This window comes from Anolis sagrei, chromosome 4 (genome assembly GCF_037176765.1).
Source record: "Anolis sagrei isolate rAnoSag1 chromosome 4, rAnoSag1.mat, whole genome shotgun sequence".
NCBI classification, from domain to species: domain Eukaryota; kingdom Metazoa; phylum Chordata; class Lepidosauria; order Squamata; family Dactyloidae; genus Anolis; species Anolis sagrei.
The window spans coordinates 65055055-65069357 of NC_090024.1; positions in this window are offsets into that span (position 1 = coordinate 65055055).

Consider the following 14303-nt stretch of genomic DNA (forward strand, 5'->3'; position numbering starts at 1 on the left):
GTTTACTCACAAGCATAAAGGAATTACATATATTAGAAGCCAACACTTTCTCATTACTTTATTTTCCAGATCACCAGACTGGGCGACAGCAACTCGTGGCAGGGGACAGCTAGTGTTTAATAAATCCGTGTTGATTATTAGTGATGACTGCATTTGTTTCTCAGTGTTTGCAGACCACTTTCTTAACAATATTTTATTTATTTATTTATTATTTAAACATTTATATTTCGCCCTTCTCACCACGAAGGCAAAGGAGTTTTGAAGTGAATATTGAAGAAACTGGAAACTGTGGTGTCTGTCTACCACTGACTGGTTCATCTTATCCAGTGGTTCCCAACCTTTGGTCCACCAGTTGTCTTGGACTTCAACTCCTAGAAGTTCCAGTCAGCTTACCAGCTGTTAGGAATTGTGGGAGACAAAGTCTAAAACACCTGGAGGACCAAAGGTTGGGAACAATTGAATTCTAATCCAAGCCCTGCCAAAGAAACCATGGCACAGGAGCAAAGAGAAGAAGCTGTGTCATTGTTAGATCTTGGACTTTATACGAAAAAGACTGTTTCTGATAAAACAGTGGTTCTCAGCCTGTGGGTCCCCAGGTGTTTTGACCTACAACTCCCAGAAATCCTAGCCAGTTTACCAGCTGGGAGCTGAAGGCCAGAACATCTGGGGACCCACAGGTTGAGAACCACTGTGATAAACCAAATGAAAGTTGAATTAGTACAAAATCCAGAGTCCATTGCCGGGATGTGTATTTTCTGTGGATAAGAAGAGGCACCTAAGATTTCAACCCAAATGACTCAACAAATTTCCTTTGTTAGCCTACTCATTTCACATACCAGGTGAAATCTGTAAGTACTGTGTGGTGTTTGGAGGAGAAGTTGGGGGGAAAGGTGGTCATTGGAAGCTTGCTGCATTGGTTGCTAAACCATTTGTGTGAGGGAAAGATGCAATACAAGTCTTCAATGGACACCAAAAAAAACAAACAAACTTGTGCTTGGCTGAAGACTTCTTGCTAGTTCACAGTGAAAAATGTCTTGTAAACCCCTTGTCATGAGAAAAGAAATAAGAAGAAAGCAGAAGAAAACAGAAAGAAATATCTGTCAATTGTGGGAACTGTTGTCCTTTGTGTCCAACAAGAACTGGTTTTAAGAGGGAGCAATGATTCAGGAACTATTACCTGTGAAGAACCTTGGCATAATGATGGTAATTGCAGGGCCTTGTTGAGATCTCATACCAGATCAAGAGACACTGGTCTGAAAAGTCATCTTGAGGAAAAAAGTTTCACCCCTCCCAAAAAAATTTTCTGGCTATGGGCGTGCTCATTAGGCACAAGCCCGACGTCTAGGCCTCCACAGTTGGACTTTGACAAGGCCTCCAACCTTCTCTGGCAAAGAGGGCTGGTGCTCCACCCAAGTGCAACTCCTAGGATTCTCTTAGCATTGAGCCCTGGCAGTTAAAAGCAGTGCCAAACTGCATTCATGCCAGTGTAGGATAGATAGATGCACCTCAAGTTCCATCTGGGCTCATTCAGTTCTGAAGAAAAGAAGGAGCCAAGGAAGAGAATACAATAGCTGTCTTGGATCCAAGTTTCTGTAATACACACTAGGTCAGCTCCCTGATCATTAAGAAAATCCCTGATGGTAGCAGTTTTGTTCCTTATGGACCTAGCATTCACTAACACCAGAGTAGGAGGGGAGGAAACTGGTTGCCTGTCACAGATGTACCTGGGGATAGGCCGCAGGTCAGAGGGGGCCGAGTCTCCCGCCGACTCAACCTCCCTCTAGGATATATAGACTCCAGTTCCACTCATCCCCTCACCATAGGCTCTGCTGATGGGAACTGCATTCTAGCAACATCTGGAGAGCCACATATTCCTCAGTGTTGATGTAAAGATAGAGACTGTTCCAATTGTCTCCAGCTTAGTTTGTCCTTCAGGTTGGCAGGGATGAATTTATTTATTTATTTAATTAATTAATTTACTGTATTTGTATACCGCCTTTCTCAGCCTATCGGCGACTGAAGGTCCACTGGGCAGATTTCCCATCATTGGACCACTCAGAAGTGAATAATTAAGCAAGAAAATAAACTGATCTTAGTTCAGTGGCCATTCACTTCCTCAAACCACATTGCCTAGAACGAGGGCAATTGAGTGATGGCAACATCTTGAATGGATCTAATCCTCCTTGTCATACTGATCAGAGAGGGCAAAGATAAAAAAGAAGAGCAGCCACCTCCTGTCTTTTTTCATAGTCTTCCCCCCGAAATATCAGATCTCAAAGAAGAAAAGCAAGACTGGTAACTGAGTTTGGGGGGAAAGCATCAGACTAAGAGCATCTCTCCAGCTTCCATTCTAGAACAGAAGAAAGGAGGAGAAATTTCCTGTCTCCCTTGATTTCCTTGCTTCACAATTTATACCTTTCTTTTGACAATTAAGCACTATTTTTCAGAGGCTTATATCACTTGAGCTGAAAGAAAAATTTCAGAACTCAAAAAAGCATTTAATTTTTTTTACCAGATCAAGTCAACCATGGCTGCCAGAATAATTAAAAGAGTGAACCCTGATTACCGTATATACTTGAGTATAAGCTGACCTGAATATGAACCGAGGCACCTAATTTTACCACCAAAAACTGGAAACCATATTGACTTGAGTATAAGCCGAGGGTGGGAAATGCAGCAGCTACTGGTAAATTTCAAAATAAAAATAGATACCAATACAATTACATTAATTGAGACATCAGTAGGTTAAATATTTTTGAATATTTACATAAAACTGTAATTTAAGATAAGACTGTCTAACTGATTAAACCATTATTCTAACCTTCTTCAATGTAAATGTAATAAATGTAATAATAATAATAATAATAATAATAAAATAAAGTAAAATAATAAAGGTAATAATAATAGAGTAAAACAATAAATGTAATAATAGAGACACATAATAAATGTAATAAAACAATAACAGTAAAATAATAAATGTAATAATAATAATAATAACAACAACAACAGAGTAAAACAAATAACTTTGATTTGAGTATAAACCGAGGAGGCCTTTTCAGCCTTAAAAAGGGGCTGTAAAACCTGGCTTATACTAAAGTATATACGGTATTTACCTTCAACAGAGTAAGCTTGGAGATGGGCTAATAAGAAAGGTCCTTTAACCTCTTTGCCTTTAGTCTAATTCTCATCCCACACTTCTTAATGCCACAGTCTTAGAGATTTCCAGAGACTGAACTCTACTGGTTCACAGAACCTTGGGATGCCAGATGTTCTGTGTTTTATGGAGCATTCCTTATTTTAAAGGGAGCCCTATAGGGCCTCTTTGCCTATTATATTGGGAAAACTCTCCCTCCTCTCATCATGGTACACATTGCACCACAAGTAGCCACAAGCACTCTGGGATTTCTTTGCAACATGTATTGCATTACACAAGCACATAAGCAGCTCTTATTCCAGTACGGCAAATGTGTGTTGTTTCTAAAGTTGTATCTTGTAGCTTGTACAAAGTGGCACAACCCTGCCTGAGAGTTATCTCCTTACAGATCACCTGAAAAGGTGCCAAAGGAAACAGTTCAGCCCACAACATAAAACTTTATCTGTAGCCAAAAAGTGAAATGCATGTACCTATGAAATATTTCACCCCTCCTAGTTTCATTATTAATTATTGGGAACACAACTCTACAGAACCTGTATTACTTAAGGCCCCAGCGAAACATTAACATAGCAGCTTGATAGAAATAATCCTTCAAAAAGTTCAAAATAATAGACCCACCTAATTTACCAACACTAACCTCACATGCACAATACAATTCTATTGTACTCAATTGAACTGGATTCCACAGATATCTAGTATCACTGTAGTATAGAACCATAGCTGTAGTATATTTGTATTAGGTTCTTTGGAGTAAATATTTGCTTATACTTTTTAAAAGATTGTATTAAAAATATGAATACCAACATTCATTTCTCCCCTCCGTATGTCTCCTTTCATAGGTGATGTCCCAAGCACGCATAGCTCTCTTGGTGCTGTCCTTCTGCCTAACCGACATGCCCAATGTGCCCTGTCAGTGATCTGCAGGTTGTGAGGTCTGTTGGAAACTAGGAAAACGGGGTTTATATATCTGTGGAATGTCCAGGGTGGGAGAAAGAGCTCTTATCTGTTTGAGGTAGGTGTGAATGTTTCAATTGGCTACCTTGATTAGCATTTAATGGCATAGCAATTTCAAGGTCTGGCTTCTTACTTTCTGGGGGAATCCTTTGTTCAGCGGTGATAAGCTGGCCCTGATTTTTCTTGTCTGGAATTCCCCCTTTTTTGAGTGTTTTGTATGTGAATTCCCCATTTTCCTAGCTTTCAACTGATCTCACAACCTCTGAAGATGGCTGCCATAGATGCAGGCGAAATGTCAGGAGAGAATGCTTCTGGAACATGGCAATATAGCCCGGAAAACTCACAGCAACACGGTTATTAAATTGTTTTGTTGGTTTTAACTATGTCTTTTAAATAAGTCATGTGTTTTCATTATATTTTTAATGTTTGTATGCTCTGGATTTAAATATAGATATATGATTTTTATTGTTAGCTAATTTGAGTCTCCTTTGGGAGAGAGGAAGAAGAATATAAATACTACTACTACTACAACTACTACTAATAATAATACTGCACTTCCCGCCATTTGTGTATAACACATGATGGTTGCGAGCCTCCATTGTCAACCTAACTGTAATGATAAAACTCATCAATATTGCTACATTTAATGGCATCCCCTCAACTGTCTTTGAAGTCTGGCAGTGCCCTAACCAATGTGTTCCTAACACAGGAAATGGTGGCAGCAACGCTGTTCCCAGTCACAAGGTGCTTTGAAAACAGGCAGCTGGAGACTTCTCAGGATCTTGACACAACTGCTTGGTGCCTTGCGATAAAGAGAGCAGCGAAAATATCATTTCCAAGCCCCCAGTGCCTTGGAAGTGCTCCACTTTGAGCAGTGTGAAGCTAAGCTACAAAGGTACGCTTGTAGAATCATAGTAAAGGTAAAACTGCTTTGAGTCCCCCTCGGGGTGAGAAAAGCGGTATACAAATACTGTAAATAAATAAATAATAAGTAAAGGTTTTCCCCTGACATTAAGTCCAGTCGTGTCTGACTCTGGGGGTTAGTGCTCATTTCCATTTCTAGGCTGAAGAGCCGGCGTTGTCCGTAGACGCTTCCAAGGTCATGTGGCTGGCATGACTGCATGGAGCACTGTTACCTTCCTGCCGGAGCGGTACGTATTGATCTACTCACATTTGCATCTTTTCCAACTGCTAGGTTGGCAGAAGCTGGGGCCGACAGCGGAAGCTCACGCCGCTCTCCGGATTTGAACCTGCAAGTTCGAACCTTTCAGTCAGCAAGTTCAGCATCTCAGTGCTTTAACTCAATTGGGAATTGGGAATAGTCAGGGGTTATGATATTAAAAGTCCAGTTTATGATTGTGTAAATGGATTCTAGCCTGTATTTTGTGCATCCAAACTGTCAACAAGATAGAGAGCTTGATTCTGGTCCTTCAAAAAGAACAGCTGTGTAAAAAAACAGGAGTGAACAACAATTTTTCCTAAAGACTTAAAGGCACAGAGAAATACATGGAAGGAGGCATTCTCTTAGGAATGCAGGCGACAAGGCTTTTCTCATCAGAAGGTGACTTACTGCATGTTCTGCTGGTGGCATATTCCAAAGCACCTTCAATGGCGGCTCCTATAATATTATTGCAATAATCAAAATCTAAATCTAAATAAAAGCATTTGGTACTAAGAGAGCTGTGAACAACAACAATTTTATGTATATCCAGTTTCTCCCACATTACCAAGACAGCTTACAAATTAAAACAAATATTATCAAAACATGAAGCTAAAACAGAAAAGCAACATCATTAAGTTGTCAATATCAATAAAACAATAATATGAAAACATACAATTCGAAATAATAAAAAGCAGTACAGGAAAACAAGCTCTGGCATACTGTCTTTTAGTTCTGAGATAGTTTATGACCAAACGACGGGCAGGGATTACCAACCATTGCTACTGCAGTCAGTTAGCTCCTGGCCAAGCTATGTTTGGTTGCCAAAGAAATAGGATTCTCTAGCAGCCAAAATGTTGGATCCAGGCACATTATACAGTAACCCAGCAATGCCTGACTTTGCCAAAGTGTTGCTGTCAGCAGTGGAATGAAGCCTAGTATAATACAGCAGGTTTTTTTAAAAAAATATTTATTTATTTATCAATCCATTCATTATTTATTTAATATTACACCTTCTTCCCGAAACAACTTTCAATATAAGAACAAAATACAGTTGGCCATCTACATTGAGGGTGCAGCACCTCTGTGAAAGTGAGAACTACCAATATCCTAAGTCATTGCAACCATATATAACACATATAAAAAGTACAATACACAATAAAAAGTAGAATAGGGACAAGGCAGAAGTTGGAAAACATTTTTGGTTGGATTATAATTACCATGTGTTTTTAAAAGCAATGTTTGCAAAAGCAGGGCTAGAATTTTTTTTCATTTGGTAGGCCCTATTCTTTTATTATTTGAATTAAGTGCTTTGAGCAATTGTGGTTGATGCTTAATATGTCTTGCTTTATGACATCACAAGGAGCTGTTCTTGTTGTGACAACCATATTTTCCACATCACTATTATGAGAAGAACTGGAAACTACAGTAGTCAAATAGCTGGAAATAATAAGATAGCTTTGAAGCTTGCATAGTACAGAATTTCAACTTAATCATTGCGAAGATAAGATGTAAGAGTGCATTAAAACAAGTTTCTTTGAAAGTGTATTGCATGAGGTAATCTGATCTCTTTTTATGATAGAGTTACAAGCTGGGTAGATGCGGGGAATGCCATGGATGTGGCGTACCTGGATTTCAGTAAGGCCTCCAACAAGGTCCCCCATGACCTTCTGGCAAACAAACTACTCCAATATGGGCTAGGCAAAACTACAGTTAGGTGGATCTGTAATTGGTTAAGTGAACGAACCCAGAAGGTGCTCCGCAGTGCTTCCTCTTCATCCTGGAAAGAAGTGACGAGTGGAGTGCCGCAGCGTTCGTCCTGGGTTCAGTCCTGTTCAGCTTCTTTATTAACGACTTAGATGAAGGGTTAGAAGGCATGATCATCAAGTTTGCAGACAACACCAAATTGGGAGGGATAGCCAATAATCCAGAAGACAGGAGCAGAATTCAAAAGAATCTTAACATATAAGAGAGATGGGCCAAAACTAACAAAATGAAGTTCAACAGGGACAAAGGCAAGATAATCCACTTAGGCAGAAAAAAATGAAATACAAAGATACAGAATGGGGGACACATGGCTCGAGAGCAGAACGTGTGAAAAAGATCTTGGGGTCCTTGTGGACAACAAGTTAAACATGAGCCAACAATGTGATGCGGCGGCAAAAAAAGCCAACGTGATTTTGACCTGCATCAATAGGAATATAGTGTCTAGATCCAGGGAAGTCATGCTACCCCTCTATTCTGCCTTGGCCAGACCACATATGGAATACCATGTCCAATTCTGGGCACCACAGTTAAAGAGAAATATTGACAAGCTGGAATGTGTCCAAAGGAGGGCGACTAAATGATCAAGGGTCTGAAGAACAAGCCCTATGATGAGCTGCTTAAAGAGCTGAGCATGTTTAGCCTGCAGAAGAGAAGGCTGAGAGAAGACATGATGGCTATGAATAAATATGTGAGGGGAAGGAAGACATAGGGAGGAGAGAGCAAGCTTGTTTTCTGCTGCCCTGGAGACTAGGACACGGAGCAATGGCTTCAAATTACAAGAAAGGAGATTCCATCTGAACATTAGGAAGAACTTTCTAATGGTGAGAGCTATTCTGCAATGGAACTCTCTGCCCTGGAGTGTGGTGGAGGCTCCTTCTTTGGAGGCTTTTAAACAGAGGCTGGAGGCCATCTGTCTGGGGTGCTTTGAATGTAATTTTCCTGCTACTTGGCATGGGTTTGGACTGGATGGTCCACAAGGTCTCTTCCAACTCTATGATTCTAGGTAAGTCATAGGGCCATGACACTATTGAACAGCAACAGTATGAAACTACTCATTGGGGTCATAACATTTTTTGATGTTCACCTGCTTCAAAAACTTTCTATTTCAGTTTTTTTGCCCATCAGTAGGTCCAATGACTTCATCTCAGGGAGGAGGCAGACCAGTAACGGGTATCACTCATCATCCTGTTACTGTTCTTCTTTCCCCTTTAGTGTGATAAAGTCCCCAGGTCAACATTTTTAATTCAATGATGTGTATAGGGCTGCAGACTAAATCTAACATTTTAAATTGGTGGACCAGAAAAGACAAATAAAAAAGAAGCATTTAATTTGGATACAAAAAAGGATAGCTGTTGAAATATGTTACCAATTAAAGCTTTTTCCAGGATTTATGCTAATATGCAAAACACTGTAGATGTTTTTGTAGAAAAATATTTATCTGCTGATGTGTGACAGATGGCAAATTGTTTCAGCTGGAAGAAAACATTAACAAACTAGATAAAATTTACTGTACCATCTAAATTATATTTTCTTTTGCATATTTTAGGAGAAGAGACAAACTATATTCCCTTTCTGTGTTTCTTTCCCTCCCTCACCCCATATATCTAAAAGTCAAACTCCTATGCATAAATCATAGATTGTGTCACAAGATTAGACAGTAGGGTTTTTATGAAACTAAAACAAGCCATTTGCTTTGAAAGGTCCTTTCAGAAACTTTTCTGGCTGTAGTGAACATTAGATAGCTTTTTAGTATTATTTCAATTCAAGATATTGTCTCATAAGAATTAGTAAAGTGGAATATTAAAGAAATACATATGGTATGGCTGTGGGGAGTACTTAATGAGCCAAAATGGAGGCCATGAAACACTCTGTTGTATAAAATCTATGTTCAGCCTGGCTTTGAAAAGTTCAGGATAGAAATTTCCAAATCTGTTCCATATCCAAGGGTTTCACAAGTCATATCATATGTAGTTACATATGTTTTAGAAATAATAACAACTTTATAATAATAATAACTTTATTTTTGTACCCCGCCTCCATCTCCCCAAAAGGACTCAGGGCGGTTCGCATACGGCACAATGTGCCTAAAACAATGCATAAAATAAACACACCATACAATACAAGATAAAACTAATAGCATATAAAACAACAATTTAAGCTCAAAAACAACACCCAATAACCCATGGTTATAGTTGTATCTCCTCTACATTATGTGAACACACACCCTGCATGACATTCAGCAGATGGATCTAGGCCTGTAGGTCCCCTGAGACCCCTTCTACACTGCCTTATATCCCAGGATCTGATCCCAGATTATCTGTTTATCCCAGATTATATGGCAGTGGAGACTCATACAATCCAGTTCAAAGCAGATAATCTGGGATCAGATCCTGGGATATAGGGCATTGTAGATCCAGCCTGAGATTGGAAACAAAAAATACCTGCTACTGTGTCTGTGTGTGGTGTACGTATGGATGCTTTCAGGTTGCTTGTTGCTGTGGTCACCACATCTTGGAGTGGGCCCCCAGGCCAGAATTTTTGGCGGGGAGCCTTACCTACTGCTAACTGCTGGAGCAGCCTCATGGCGACCTGGTAAGTTTTTATTTCATTTAAAGCCTTTTTTCAGGATGGCATGGGGACACCCACCCGGGAGAGCTTGGGTTTTGAGGGAAAGGTGTGAGGTCTTAAACCCACACCTAGTCTGGAAGCGCCCTTAGAGTAATAAGTGTATCTAATAAATTTCTTTTCGGTACCATGTTTCTACATATTTTACATAGGCACACACATTCTTTTGTCTGCTGTTCACCTCACTTAGCTGGCCGACAAGACATATTGTCCCCCGGCCCATGTTGTTGACTTATCATAACCCAATGAATTTCAAATTATTTTCTTATGCAAGAAATACTGAGAGATGAATTTGTTGGTTCCTTCTCAAGTATCAGCTACAGCAGCTGTTATTCACTGACAGTCTTCCACCCAAGCACCAACCCTGTTTAGTTTTCAGGATCATATAGGATTTGCTGCTTTGAGAATATTTTAGGCAAACATCTGAAAACACATGAATAATTCTGCAATGCACTGTATGCCCCCCCCCCAAATGTTTTTCTGATTACAATTAGTGTTAAAATTCTTCATTTGGTTATTAACTCCTGCTTGCCCAACTTACTTACTGGATCATTGCAATAATTTTATTGAAGTGCTTTCTTTAACAATATATTTCTCCTCTTAAAATAACATCAGGGTTATTCCCTCAGCACCTGTGGCATTTGCACATATATAAGAAGCCAGGGATATATTTAAAAAAAAAAAATGAAATGCTAAGTACAAAAACCCAACAGCCTTATCATAAAATAAATCTTTGTGCCCCTTTCTGCAAACAGCCCTATAACTGTTGGCTTACAGCTGAACATTTACTTTCTGAGCCATAAATATCCTTAAGCGTGAAGCAGTGGTCTTGCACACTCCAGAATAACTGCATATGGCTCAGTAGGGTTATTCACATTTTAAAATAAATACTAGGCTTATAAGTAGTAGATTTAGCACCATGTTTCTGGTACTTCTGGGAAATAAGTTGACATTTATACATGTATGGCGGTTTAAAACATGTGCATGGATATGGAGTCTGTATATACACATTTATGTACTTGCATGCGCACACATAAACTGCCTCATCCCTCTCCAATAAAAGCAGATTTTATGATCCCAATGAATTGAGTCTAGACTAACCTTGACATTCTAGTTCCATTGAAGTCAACTGTTAAGTGAGCTTCCATTGATATTAATGATACTACAGCCTTTTTACAAGTGAGTTTAAAATTTATTCATGATTTTATGATCTCTTTCTGTTGATAAGGAATTGTGTGTTTCATTTTGTCCAGTATATTTAGAAAATTGCAATCTTTAAAGACAGCTAAGAATTGCAAGCATGAAATAGTAATTTAATTTAATTCAGATACAATCTATACCTAAACCCAGTTCATATTTCTAAGGACCCGTGTGCCCTCTCATGTGTTCCCCTGGGGCATCCAGACAGTGCCTCAGGGGAAAACGATTAATTTTAGCACAAAGCAGGAAAACTCTGCTTTGTGATGAATTAATTTGATAGTGGGTTAGATTCGCACCTTTTTGAAAGGTGTGGGTCAAACTCACTATGGCCACTGTCTGGACTACCCCATCAGAAGTCCAGGACTTCTTTCATTTTCCAGGCTGATTTCCATGCTTGGTCAGACTCGCTATGAATTTGATGCCAACAACACTCTAGCCTCCGTCTCCAATGCACCAGGCGAAGGCTGGCAGCAAGGAAATGCTGGCCCAGTATTTTTTTTATTTTTAAAGGCAGAGTTCCCCTCCCACCCTCCAGGCCTAGCCTGCTGCTGTACAGAGAACCCTGGAGGACAGAGCTGGAAGAGATTTACTCCCCAACCAGGTCCCCATAATACAAGCCATGTCGGCATTCTCATCCAGGATCAAGTTCTGGATGTTGGTTGTTTATGCCATTAATTGGCCTGGCATTGAGCAGCAGCGGATTAAACCTGGAGGGCCTGCCATTTTGATTACCCAGACTACTTACGGGAGAAGGCTGCCTAGAGGCAAGAGATACATGTCTGAGCATTCTAGGACGTTGATGTTGTTCTAATCTCCATCTGGATCTCCTTATACTTGTTCAATGGGCACCCCCCCCCCCGGTTACAGGAACTCCCCCTCCCTCCTTCCGAAGTCCCTCTATCTTCACAGTGCAATAGGCCAGCAATGCTAAATAGAACTCCTCCCCCCATGTAGCCCATCCATGTAGCAGTTAGCCCAAAGGGACATGAAAACCTCATAAGAGACTACTGTGATTAGTATCAGGATTGCTACGGAAAGTGGGGTTCAGGAGGTTTTCTATTTCATCACTGGGGGCCCTTCCACACAGCGCTATATCCCAGAATACCAAGGCAGAAAATCCCACATTATCTGAGTGTGGACTCAGATAACCCAGTTCAAAGCAGATATTGTAGGATTTTCTGCCTTGATATTCTGAGATATAGAGTTGTGTGGAAAGGTCCCTAAAGATCCTTATATAGAACACTCTTTCCATTGAAGAGGAGAATGTGGAGAGATCTCTGTCTATTCTGTCTCAGTGAGGAAACAGGATAACAATATGGGAGTGCGTATGCAGGATAAGGAAATAAACTTAATTCCACAATGCAGTCTGGAGTAGGTTTGCTGAGATCATGCGTGGTTTAAGCAGATTTAGTGAAGCACAAGAGCCCAAAACTGAACTCAGAATTTTGTGGTCACAGGTGTGATCATATAGCAAATAGCAAGGAATTATTGGTGTTTTTGTTCACCAAAATCTGGAGCGCTTCATACGTTTTGTTATTATAGTAGATCTATGGAATCAATTGAAATTACCTATAAGTTAACTTAGCAAAGCTACTATCAACTAAATGAGTCTGCTCTCCTTAGAAATGAAAATTGGACTATAAAAGAAATAAATGGGAATATGACGTGGCTTCATTACCTGCAAATGAAAGAATATGTTAAGCAAGATAATAAGATAGGCTTTGCCTGGGAAGAAACAATTTGGGATAAGATCCTGAAGACGAAGAAAAAAGTAATCTCAGTCATTTATAATACACTATTAAACTGGCTAACGGAGTGTGAACAGGTTAAACCATGTATGATAAAATGGGCAGAAAATATAAGAAGACCTATTCAATTTAGAGAGTGGGAGCAGATGTGGAACAAAAAATTGAAATACGTGTATGCAACAGATTTAAAAGAAAACTGGATAAAAATGTTCCACAGATGGTATACCACTCCAAAGAAATTATCTCTAATGAACAAAAATTCTTCTGATAAATGTTGGAAGGGTTGTCATCAAATAGGCACTTTCTATCATATGTGGTGGACATGTAAAGAAATAGAGAAATATTGGTCGATGGTACATGAGGAGACACAAAAAATCCTGAAGAGAGTATTTAAGAAGAAACCAGAATACTATTTACTAGGCTTTACGGATTTGGAATTACAATTAGATGAGAATGAAGATAGACTATTTACTTACATTACAACAGCGGCGAGAATATCTTTGGCAAAACTTTGGAAGCAGGAAGACATCCCTATTCCCTACCATTGAAGAATGGTTAGGGAAAGTAAGAGAAATAAGAGAAATGGACGAACTAACTTTTTTCTTGAAAAAGAATACCGGGAATCCGATAGAGGACAGATTGGACTCTATATGAAAACTACGAAAAAGAAAGAAGTAAATAAGAGGAACATTTTGATGTGGATATAATGGGAACATTACTGAGGACACAACACCTGATGGAGAGATGGAAGTCAATTTTTATCTTATTTTTTTCTATTTTTTGTCTTCATTTTTTAGCTTTTTTTGTACTTTTTGTATTTTATTTTTATTTGTTTTTTTCTTTTTACTTGTGAGTTTTTTTTATTTTTTGTAGACTTGGGGGAGGGGGGTGTCTTTCTATCTTTTCCTACTTTGCTATCCTCTTTTCTAATATTCACCCTCTTTCGATGTTATTTTCAAATACTTTAATAAAAACTATTTTAAAAAATGACAATTGGACTAAGGCCAATTCAATCACAATCAAAATTGTAAATAGGCCAGTTACCTGATTTAGTAGGATTCTTCAAGTATTGATGCAATCAGTTCAATTCTCAAAATATGTATTGGACTGGGTTACATTGTAGGGAATTTCTTAGAACTTAGATACATTATTTTATCTTACCCTTTATCTCTTACTGTTGGATTTTTCTTTTGCAAAGGTAATGCCACTACAGCTCAGCTAATTACTGAGAGAGTGTTTTATCCACTCCCTTAAAAAGCCAATCTGATGATTTTAGAGGCAAATAACAAAACTACTAAAAGCAGGGACAAATCTATAAATGTGCTTTGCTATGACATTCATCTCTTTTTTATAATTACAAATCCTAAACCAACATTTAGATGGAGGAGAGGAAGACTGAAAATAGAATATAGTTTCACATTCCACCCCTCTCTGCCAGCTTTTACTGAAAAAAATAATCTTCATTTTAAATGAGAAATCTAGTTGTCAAAAATTGTTGCCAGAAATATTCCTCTGAAATGAATGAAACTTGTTTGGGCAGAGAACTTTGAGGACTGGAATCCATATCATCAAAGTGAATGCAAACTAGGCTTATTTTTCATATGCTTTTTATTGTGGTTAAAGTACTGTTTTAAGTTTTTAGATGCAGCTTGTTAGTGTCCATGTGGATATAATTTGAATGTCTTTTTTTCTTCAC